The sequence below is a fragment of the Schistocerca gregaria genome, unplaced genomic scaffold (genome assembly GCF_023897955.1).
Source record: "Schistocerca gregaria isolate iqSchGreg1 unplaced genomic scaffold, iqSchGreg1.2 ptg000180l, whole genome shotgun sequence".
NCBI lineage: Eukaryota > Metazoa > Arthropoda > Insecta > Orthoptera > Acrididae > Schistocerca > Schistocerca gregaria.
In genome coordinates, this window is record NW_026061730.1 from 12,022,068 (window position 1) to 12,033,466 (window position 11,399).

The window sequence follows — 11,399 nt, forward strand, 5'->3', positions numbered from 1 at the left end:
TCTTTGCTACTGTGTAAAACTCTTGTCGTCCAACTGCAAAACACTGGGACACAACAAGTTTCCGCGTCTCCATTGCACTGATCGTACTACGAAACGCTCCCCAAACTTGGCAATCACCCATGCAGATGACTTTTCCGACTTTGCACGACGCTCACGCTAGTGACAGCCTTATTTACAGTTCGACGTCGCGCCAAAGCGAATGAGCACATTTCGCCTACGGCTTAGGCCGCTCTTCTAGTGTGGCTGCTCTGTGTCTGCAGGCAGCGAGGGGCTGCAAGCTTCCTGTGTTCGCACCTATATCACCTGTGCTTCCTTGTCAGAGACAGACTATCGCAAAACATACAACTCACTCCATGAATTGATTGCTACGGCATCTGTTATCAGCAGCCACAACCAGCAACACCAGTAGCAGCCGACTGCACGCAAAGAATGGGAACGTGCAGTGGGATTTACGTGAAATCGGCGCAAGGCAGATCTTTCCGACGTAGGCTTGAGAATCTTATGGGAACATTTGTACTGTTTCTAAATTAAGTGTAGGTGTGGGAGGAGGGTGCTTCCTGCGCACGAATAAAAGCACGCTCGCCAATTGTGGATGCTAATCGTTCGCTTGTATCTGCCTACACACCTCTGCCGGTTGGGAATTACTCCACTTGCATGGCAAGGTCCGCATGTAGGTTCTGTTAAAAATTCTGGAGGCGCTGGGTATCGATCCCAGTACCTCTCGCACGCTAAGCGAGCGCTCTACCATCTGAGCTACGCCGACCCTCCCGATAACTAGTAGTGCTACATACAGTCATATCAACGTCACAGACCCTTGCACTCCCATTATTCCGCAGACAAACACTACTCTCTATGTATCAGTGAGGGTGTCTTTCAGGTTTCGTGCATTCTGTATCGAATCGTAGTTGGCCACAATGAAAGTGGCACGCATAACGTCGAAAATAGAGTTCAGACACCGCTCTGAGTAAGACGAACGTGTTGTCCACCTCTAGACTTCAATGACGTTAAGCCGTGATACCTAAGACAGGTCTGCACTCGATAACAGCCGGTCCCCACACTTACATCTTGCTCTCCTTATGACAGTATACATCATATCAGTCTGTGACGCTGGTTTTGCAACTTCTTGCGTGCGTTTATGTTCGCCGCGACCAACACCTACCATGCACTGACCACAAAACATGTAGGAGCCGGGGCTTGAACAAGAGACCGTTCACACGCTAAGCGAACGATCTGCCAACTGAGCTACAGCTACACACACGACCAAGCCTGGCTATTCTCCATTCTTTGCGACTCTGATGTGCACGGACACGATGGTTGGTTGGTTTGTAGCGGCGAAGGTACCAGAATACAAAGGTGCGGACACGTTCATATACACAAGAGTTCCAAGTAGTTTCGATGCTTTGGTATTACGAATGCAAATTCCGTCTGTTTTGAATTAAAAGGGCGGTCACAAATTGGTCCTTTTCACTCCTTGTCGACAATCACACAGCACCTGAGGTAACAAGCACATCTCGAGCCCCATTGTGCTCTCCATTGTTCATGCCAACTCAGTGCCTCGCTCTTTGCTACTGTGTAAAACTCTTGTCGTCCAACTGCAAAACACTGGGACACAACAAGTTTCCGCGTCTCCATTGCACTGATCGTACTACGAAACGCTCCCCAAACTTGGCAATCACCCATGCAGATGACTTTTCCGACTTTGCACGACGCTCACGCTAGTGACAGCCTTATTTACAGTTCGACGTCGCGCCAAAGCGAATGAGCACATTTCGCCTACGGCTTAGGCCGCTCTTCTAGTGTGGCTGCTCTGTGTCTGCAGGCAGCGAGGGGCTGCAAGCTTCCTGTGTTCGCACCTATATCACCTGTGCTTCCTTGTCAGAGACAGACTATCGCAAAACATACAACTCACTCCATGAATTGATTGCTACGGCATCTGTTATCAGCAGTCACAACCAGCAACACCAGTAGCAGCCGACTGCACGCAAAGAATGGGAACGTGCAGTGGGATTTACGTGAAATCGGCGCAAGGCAGATCTTTCCGACGTAGGCTTGAGAATCTTATGGGAACATTTGTACTGTTTCTAAATTAAGTGTAGGTGTGGGAGGAGGGTGCTTCCTGCGCACGAATAAAAGCACGCTCGCCAATTGTGGATGCTAATCGTTCGCTTGTATCTGCCTACACACCTCTGCCGGTTGGGAATTATTCCACTTGCATGGCAAGGTGCGCATGTAGGTGTGTTAAAAATTCTGGAGGCGCTGGGTATCGATCCCAGTACCTACCATCTGAGCTACGCCCAACCCCCCGATAACTAGTAGTGCTACATACAGTCATATCAACGTCACAGACCCTTGCACTCCCATTATTCCGCAGACAAACACTACTCTCTATGTATCAGTGAGGGTGTCTTTCAGGTTTCGTGCATTCTGTATCGAATCGTAGTTGGCCACAATGAAAGTGGCACGCATAACGTCGAAAATAGAGTTCAGACACCGCTCTGAGTAAGACGAACGTGTTGTCCACCTCTAGACTTCAATGACGTTAAGACGTGATACCTAAGACAGATCTGCACTCGATGACACCACGATAACAGCCGGTCCTCACACTTACATCTTGCTCTCCTTATGACAGTATACATCATATCAGTCTGTGACGCTGGTTTTGCAACTTCTTGCGTGCGTTTATGTTCGCCGCGACCAACACTTACCATGCACTGACCACAAAACATGGAGGAGCCGGGGCTTGAACCCGAGACCGTTCACACGCTAAGCGAACGATCTGCCAACTGAGCTACAGCTACACACACGACCAAGCCTGGCTATTCTCCATTCTTTGCGACTCTGATGTGCACGGACACGATGGTTGGTTGGTTTGTAGCGGCGAAGGTACCAGAATACAAAGGCGCGGACACGTTCATATACACAAGAGTTCCAAGTAGTTTCGATGCTCTGGTATTACGAATGCAAATTCCGTCTGTTTTGAACGTCTTAAATTGAAAGGGCGGTCACAAATTGGTCCATTTCACTCCTTGTCGACAATCACACAGCACCTGAGGTAACAAGCACATCTCGAGCCCCATTGTGCTCTCCATTGTTCATGCCAACGCAGTGCCTCGCTCTTTGCTACTGTGTAAAACTCTTGTCGTCCAACTGCAAAACACTGGGACACAACAAGTTTCCGCGTCTCCATTGCACTGATCGTACTACGAAACGCTCCCCAAACTTGGCAATCACCCATGCAGATGACTTTTCCGACTTTACACGACGCTCACGCTAGTGACAGCCTTATTTACAGTTCGACGTCGCGCCAAAGCGAATGAGCACATTTCGCCTACGGCTTAGGCCGCTCTTCTAGTGTGGCTGCTCTGTGTCTGCAGGCAGCGAGGGGCTGCAAGCTTCCTGTGTTCGCACCTATATCACCTGTGCTTCCTTGTCAGAGACAGACTATCGCAAAACATACAACTCACTCCATGAATTGATTGCTACGGCATCTGTTATCAGCAGTCACAACCAGCAACACCATTAGCAGCCGACTGACGCAAAGAATGGGAACGTGCAGTGGGATTTACGTGAAATCGGCGCAATGCAGATCTTTCCGACGTAGGCTTGAGAATCTTATGGGAACATTTGTACTGTTTCTAAATTAAGTGTAGGTGTGGGAGGAGGGTGCTTCCTGCGCACGAATAAAAGCACGCTCGCCAATTGTGGATGCTAATCGTTCGCTTGTATCTGCCTACACAACTCTGCCGGTTGGGAATTATTCCACTTGCATGGCAAGGTGCGCATGTAGGTGTGTTAAAAATTCTGGAGGCGCTGGGTATCGATCCCAGTACCTCTCGCACGCTAAGCGAGCGCTCTACCATCTGAGCTACGCCCAACCCCCCGATAACTAGTAGTGCTACATACAGTCATATCAACGTCACAGACCCTTGCACTCCCATTATTCCGCAGACAAACACTACTCTCTATGTATCAGTGAGGGTGTCTTTCAGGTTTCGTGCATTCTGTATCGAATCGTAGTTGGCCACAATGAAAGTGGCACGCATAACGTCGAAAATAGAGTTCAGACACCGCTCTGAGTAAGACGAACGTGTTGTCCACCTCTAGACTTCAATGACGTTAAGACGTGATACCTAAGACAGATCTGCACTCGATGACACCACGATAACAGCCGGTCCTCACACTTACATCTTGCTCTCCTTATGACAGTATACATCATATCAGTCTGTGACGCTGGTTTTGCAACTTCTTGCGTGCGTTTATGTTCGCCGTGACCAACACTTACCATGCACTGACCACAAAACATGGAGGAGCCGGGGCTTGAACCCGAGACCGTTCACACGCTAAGCGAACGATCTGCCAACTGAGCTACAGCTACACACACGACCAAGCCTGGCTATTCTCCATTCTTTGCGACTCTGATGTGCACGGACACGATGGTTGGTTGGTTTGTAGCGGCGAAGGTACCAGAATACAAAGGCGCGGACACGTTCATATACACAAGAGTTCCAAGTAGTTTCGATGCTCTGGTATTACGAATGCAAATTCCGTCTGTTTTGAACGTCTTAAATTGAAAGGGCGGTCACAAATTGGTCCATTTCACTCCTTGTCCACAATCACACAGCACCTGAGGTAACAAGCACATCTCGAGCCCCATTGTGCTCTCCATTGTTCATGCCAACGCAGTGCCTCGCTCTTTGCTACTGTGTAAAACTCTTGTCGTCCAACTGCAAAACACTGGGACACAACAAGTTTCCGCGTCTCCATTGCACTGATCGTACTACGAAACGCTCCCCAAACTTCGCAATCACCCATGCAGATGACTTTTCCGACTTTACACGACGCTCACGCAACGCTCACGCTAGTGACAGCCTTATTTACAGTTCGACGTCGCGCCAAAGCGAATGAGCACATTTCGCCTACGGCTTAGGCCGCTCTTCTAGTGTGGCTGCTCTGTGTCTGCAGGCAGCGAGGGGCTGCAAGCTTCCTGTGTTCGCACCTATATCACCTGTGCTTCCTTGTCAGAGACAGACTATCGCAAAACATACAACTCACTCCATGAATTGATTGCTACGGCATCTGTTATCAGCAGTCACAGCCAGCAACACCAGTAGCAGCCGACTGACGCAAAGAATGGGAACGTGCAGTGGGATTTACGTGAAATCGGCGCAAGGCAGATCTTTCCGACGTAGGCTTGAGAATCTTATGGGAACATTTGTACTGTTTCTAAATTAAGTGTAGGTGTGGGAGGAGGGTGCTTCCTGCGCACGAATAAAAGCACGCTCGCCAATTGTGGATGCTAATCGTTCGCTTGTATCTGCCTACACACCTCTGCCGGTTGGGAATTATTCCACTTGCATGGCAAGGTGCGCATGTAGGTGTGTTAAAAATTCTGGAGGCGCTGGGTATCGATCCCAGTACCTCTCGCACGCTAAGCGAGCGCTCTACCATCTGAGCTACGCCCAACCCCCCGATAACTAGTAGTGCTACATACAGTCATATCAACGTCACAGACCCTTGCACTCCCATTATTCCGCAGACAAACACTACTCTCTATGTATCAGTGAGGGTGTCTTTCAGGTTTCGTGCATTCTGTATCGAATCGTAGTTGGCCACAATGAAAGTGGCACGCATAACGTCGAAAATAGAGTTCAGACACCGCTCTGAGTAAGACGAACGTGTTGTCCACCTCTAGACTTCAATGACGTTAAGACGTGATACCTAAGACAGATCTGCACTCGATGACACCACGATAACAGCCGGTCCTCACACTTACATCTTGCTCTCCTTATGACAGTATACATCATATCAGTCTGTGACGCTGGTTTTGCAACTTCTTGCGTGCGTTTATGTTCGCCGCGACCAACACTTACCATGCACTGACCACAAAACATGGAGGAGCCGGGGCTTGAACCCGAGACCGTTCACACGCTAAGCGAACGATCTGCCAACTGAGCTACAGCTACACACGCGACCAAGCCTGGCTATTCTCCATTCTTTGCGACTCTGATGTGCACGGACACGATGGTTGGTTGGTTTGTAGCGGCGAAGGTACCAGAATACAAAGGCGCGGACACGTTCATATACACAAGAGTTCCAAGTAGTTTCGATGCTCTGGTATTACGAATGCAAATTCCGTCTGTTTTGAACGTCTTAAATTGAAAGGGCGGTCACAAATTGGTCCATTTCACTCCTTGTCGAAAATCACACAGCACCTGAGGTAACAAGCACATCTCGAGCCCCATTGTGCTCTCCATTGTTCATGCCAACGCAGTGCCTCGCTCTTTGCTACTGTGTAAAACTCTTGTCGTCCAACTGCAAAACACTGGGACACAACAAGTTTCCGCGTCTCCATTGCACTGATCGTACTACGAAACGCTCCCCAAACTTGGCAATCACCCATGCAGATGACTTTTCCGACTTTACACGACGCTCACGCAACGCTCACGCTAGTGACAGCCTTATTTACAGTTCGACGTCGCGCCAAAGCGAATGAGCACATTTCGCCTACGGCTTAGGCCGCTCTTCTAGTGTGGCTGCTCTGTGTCTGCAGGCAGCGAGGGGCTGCAAGCTTCCTGTGTTCGCACCTATATCACCTGTGCTTCCTTGTCAGAGACAGACTATCGCAAAACATACAACTCACTCCATGAATTGATTGCTACGGCATCTGTTATCAGCAGTCACAACCAGCAACACCAGTAGCAGCCGACTGACGCAAAGAATGGGAACGTGCAGTGGGATTTACGTGAAATCGGCGCAAGGCAGATCTTTCCGACGTAGGCTTGAGAATCTTATGGGAACATTTGTACTGTTTCTAAATTAAGTGTAGGTGTGGGAGGAGGGTGCTTCCTGCGCACGAATAAAAGCACGCTCGCCAATTGTGGATGCTAATCGTTCGCTTGTATCTGCCTACACACCTCTGCCGGTTGGGAATTATTCCACTTGCATGGCAAGGTGCGCATGTAGGTGTGTTAAAAATTCTGGAGGCGCTGGGTATCGATCCCAGTACCTCTCGCACGCTAACCGAGCGCTCTAACATCTGAGCTACCCCCAACCCCCCGATAACTAGTAGTGCTACATACAGTCATATCAACGTCACAGACCCTTGCACTCCCATTATTCCGCAGACAAACACTACTCTCTATGTATCAGTGAGGGTTGTCTTTCAGGTTTCGTGCATTCTGTATCGAATCGTAGTTGGCCACAATGAAAGTGGCACGCATAACGTCGAAAATAGAGTTCAGACACCGCTCTGAGTAAGACGAACGTGTTGTCCACCTCTAGACTTCAATGACGTTAAGACGTGATACCTAAGACAGATCTGCACTCGATGACACCACGATAACAGCCGGTCCTCACACTTACATCTTGCTCTCCTTATGACAGTATACATCATATCAGTCTGTGACGCTGGTTTTGCAACTTCTTGCGTGCGTTTATGTTCGCCGCGACCAACACTTACCATGCACTGACCACAAAACATGGAGGAGCCGGGGCTTGAACCCGAGACCGTTCACACGCTAAGCGAACGATCTGCCAACTGAGCTACAGCTACACACGCGACCAAGCCTGGCTATTCTCCATTCTTTGCGACTCTGATGTGCACGGACACGATGGTTGGTTGGTTTGTAGCGGCGAAGGTACCAGAATACAAAGGCGCGGACACGTTCATATACACAAGAGTTCCAAGTAGTTTCGATGCTCTGGTATTACGAATGCAAATTCCGTCTGTTTTGAACGTCTTAAATTGAAAGGGCGGTCACAAATTGGTCCATTTCACTCCTTGTCGAAAATCACACAGCACCTGAGGTAACAAGCACATCTCGAGCCCCATTGTGCTCTCCATTGTTCATGCCAACGCAGTGCCTCGCTCTTTGCTACTGTGTAAAACTCTTGTCGTCCAACTGCAAAACACTGGGACACAACAAGTTTCCGCGTCTCCATTGCACTGATCGTACTACGAAACGCTCCCCAAACTTGGCAATCACCCATGCAGATGACTTTTCCGACTTTACACGACGCTCACGCTAGTGACAGCCTTATTTACAGTTCGACGTCGCGCCAAAGCGAATGAGCACATTTCGCCTACGGCTTAGGCCGCTCTTCTAGTGTGGCTGCTCTGTGTCTGCAGGCAGCGAGGGGCTGCAAGCTTCCTGTGTTCGCACCTATATCACCTGTGCTTCCTTGTCAGAGACAGACTATCGCAAAACATACAACTCACTCCATGAATTGATTGCTACGGCATCTGTTATCAGCAGTCACAACCAGCAACACCAGTAGCAGCCGACTGCACGCAAAGAATGGGAACGTGCAGTGGGATTTACGTGAAATCGGTGCAATTGTGGATGCTAATCGTTCGCTTGTATCTGCCTACACACCTCTGCCGGTTGGGAATTATTCCTCTTGCATGGCAAGGTGCGCATGTAGGTGTGTTAAAAATTCTGGAGGCGCTGGGTATCGATCCCAGTACCTCTCGCACGCTAAGCGAGCGCTCTACCATCTGAGCTACGCCCAACCCCCCGATAACTAGTAGTGCTACATACAGTCATATCAACGTCACAGACCCTTGCACTCCCATTATTCCGCAGACAAACACTACTCTCTATGTATCAGTGAGGGTGTCTTTCAGGTTTCGTGCATTCTGTATCGAATCGTAGTTGGCCACAATGAAAGTGGCACGCATAACGTCGAAAATAGAGTTCAGACACCGCTCTGAGTAAGACGAACGTGTTGTCCACCTCTAGACTTCAATGACGTTAAGACGTGATACCTAAGACAGATCTGCACTCGATGACACCACGATAACAGCCGGTCCTCACACTTACATCTTGCTCTCCTTATGACAGTATACATCATATCAGTCTGTGACGCTGGTTTTGCAACTTCTTGCGTGCGTTTATGTTCGCCGCGACCAACACTTACCATGCACTGACCACAAAACATGGAGGAGCCGGGGCTTGAACCCGAGACCGTTCACACGCTAAGCGAACGATCTGCCAACTGAGCTACAGCTACACACACGACCAAGCCTGGCTATTCTCCATTCTTTGCGACTCTGATGTGCACGGACACGATGGTTGGTTGGTTTGTAGCGGCGAAGGTACCAGAATACAAAGGCGTGGACACGTTCATATACACAAGAGTTCCAAGTAGTTTCGATGCTCTGGTATTACGAATGCAAATTCCGTCTGTTTTGAACGTCTTAAATTGAAAGGGCGGTCACAAATTGGTCCATTTCACTCCTTGTCGAAAATCACACAGCACCTGAGGTAACAAGCACATCCCGAGCCCCATTGTGCTCTCCATTGTTCATGCCAACGCAGTGCCTCGCTCTTTGCTACTGTGTAAAACTCTTGTCGTCCAACTGCAAAACACTGGGACACAACAAGTTTCCGCGTCTCCATTGCACTGATCGTACTACGAATCGCTCCCCAAACTTGGCAATCACCCATGCAGATGACTTTTCCGACTTTACACGACGCTCACGCAACGCTCACGCTAGTGACAGCCTTATTTACAGTTCGACGTCGCGCCAAAGCGAATGAGCACATTTCGCCTACGGCTTAGGCCGCTCTTCTAGTGTGGCTGCTCTGTGTCTGCAGGCAGCGAGGGGCTGCAAGCTTCCTGTGTTCGCACCTATATCACCTGTGCTTCCTTGTCAGAGACAGACTATCGCAAAACATACAACTCACTCCATGAATTGATTGCTACGGCATCTGTTATCAGCAGTCACAACCAGCAACACCAGTAGCAGCCGACTGACGCAAAGAATGGGAACGTGCAGTGGGATTTACGTGAAATCGGCGCAAGGCAGATCTTTCCGACGTAGGCTTGAGAATCTTATGGGAACATTTGTACTGTTTCTAAATTAAGTGTAGGTGTGGGAGGAGGGTGCTTCCTGCGCACGAATAAAAGCACGCTCGCCAATTGTGGATGCAAATCGTTCGCTTGTATCTGCCTACACACCTCTGCCGGTTGGGAATTATTCCACTTGCATGGCAAGGTGCGCATGTAGGTTCTGTTAAAAATTCTGGAGGCGCTGGTTATCGATCCCAGTACCTCTCGCACGCTAAGCGAGCGCTCTACCATCTGAGCTACGAACACCCTCCCGATAACTAGTAGTGCTACATACAGTCATATCAACGTCACAGACCCTTGCACTCCCATTATTCCGCAGACAAACACTACTCTCTATGTATCAGTGAGGGTGTCTTTCAGGTTTCGTGCATTCTGTATCGAATCGTAGTTGGCCACAATGAAAGTGGCACGCATAACGTCGAAAATAGAGTTCAGACACCGCTCTGAGTAAGACGAACGTGTTGTCCACCTCTAGACTTCAATGACGTTAAGACGTGATACCTAAGACAGATCTGCACTCGATGACACCACGATAACAGCCGGTCCTCACACTTACATCTTGCTCTCCTTATGACAGTATACATCATATCAGTCTGTGACGCTGGTTTTGCAACTTCTTGCGTGCGTTTATGTTCGCCGCGACCAACACTTACCATGCACTGACCACAAAACATGGAGGAGCCGGGGCTTGAACCCGAGACCGTTCACACGCTAAGCGAACGATCTGCCAACTGAGCTACAGCTACACAAACGACCAAGCCTGGCTATTCTCCATTCTTTGCGACTCTGATGTGCACGGACACGATGGTTGGTTGCTTTGTAGCGGCGAAGGTACCAGAATACAAAGGCGCGGACACGTTCATATACACAAGAGTTCCAAGTAGTTTCGATGCTCTGGTATTACGAATGCAAATTCCGTCTGTTTTGAACGTCTTAAATTGAAAGGGCGGTCACAAATTGGTCCATTTCACTCCTTGTCGAAAATCACACAGCACCTGAGGTAACAAGCACATCTCGAGCCCCATTGTGCTCTCCATTGTTCATGCCAACGCAGTGCCTCGCTCTTTGCTACTGTGTAAAACTCTTGTCGTCCAACTGCAAAACACTGGGACACAACAAGTTTCCGCGTCACCATTGCACTGATCGTACTACGAAACGCTCCCCAAACTTGGCAATCACCCATGCAGATGACTTTTCCGACTTTACACGACGCTCACGCAACGCTCACGCTAGTGACAGCCTTATTTACAGTTCGACGTCGCGCCAAAGCGAATGAGCACATTTCGCCTACGGCTTAGGCCGCTCTTCTAGTGTGGCTGCTCTGTGTCTGCAGGCAGCGAGGGGCTGCAAGCTTCCTGTGTTCGCACCTATATCACCTGTGCTTCCTTGTCAGAGACAGACTATCGCAAAACATACAACTCACTCCATGAATTGATTGCTACGGCATCTGTTATCAGCAGTCACAACCAGCAACACCAGTAGCAGCCGACTGACGCAAAGAATGGGAACGTGCAGTGGGATTTACGTGAAATCGGCGCAAGGCA

The 11,399-nt window shown here is 49.3% G+C and overlaps 4 non-coding genes across 4 annotated transcripts; all 4 read right to left on the reverse strand.

The window, feature by feature from the left end:
• Positions 1 to 690: 690 nt before the first annotated feature.
• Trnaa-agc (transfer RNA alanine (anticodon AGC)) lies at positions 691 to 768 on the reverse strand. The gene has a single exon. It is a non-coding gene; the product is annotated as a tRNA-Ala (tRNA).
• Positions 769 to 3,802: 3,034 nt separating this feature from the next.
• Positions 3,803 to 3,879, reverse strand: Trnaa-agc (transfer RNA alanine (anticodon AGC)). The gene has a single exon. It is a non-coding gene; the product is annotated as a tRNA-Ala (tRNA).
• A 1,511-nt stretch (positions 3,880 to 5,390) lies between these two features.
• On the reverse strand, positions 5,391 to 5,467 carry Trnaa-agc (transfer RNA alanine (anticodon AGC)). The gene has a single exon. It is a non-coding gene; the product is annotated as a tRNA-Ala (tRNA).
• A 2,972-nt stretch (positions 5,468 to 8,439) lies between these two features.
• Trnaa-agc (transfer RNA alanine (anticodon AGC)) lies at positions 8,440 to 8,516 on the reverse strand. Its single transcript has one exon. It is a non-coding gene; the product is annotated as a tRNA-Ala (tRNA).
• Positions 8,517 to 11,399: the final 2,883 nt, after the last annotated feature.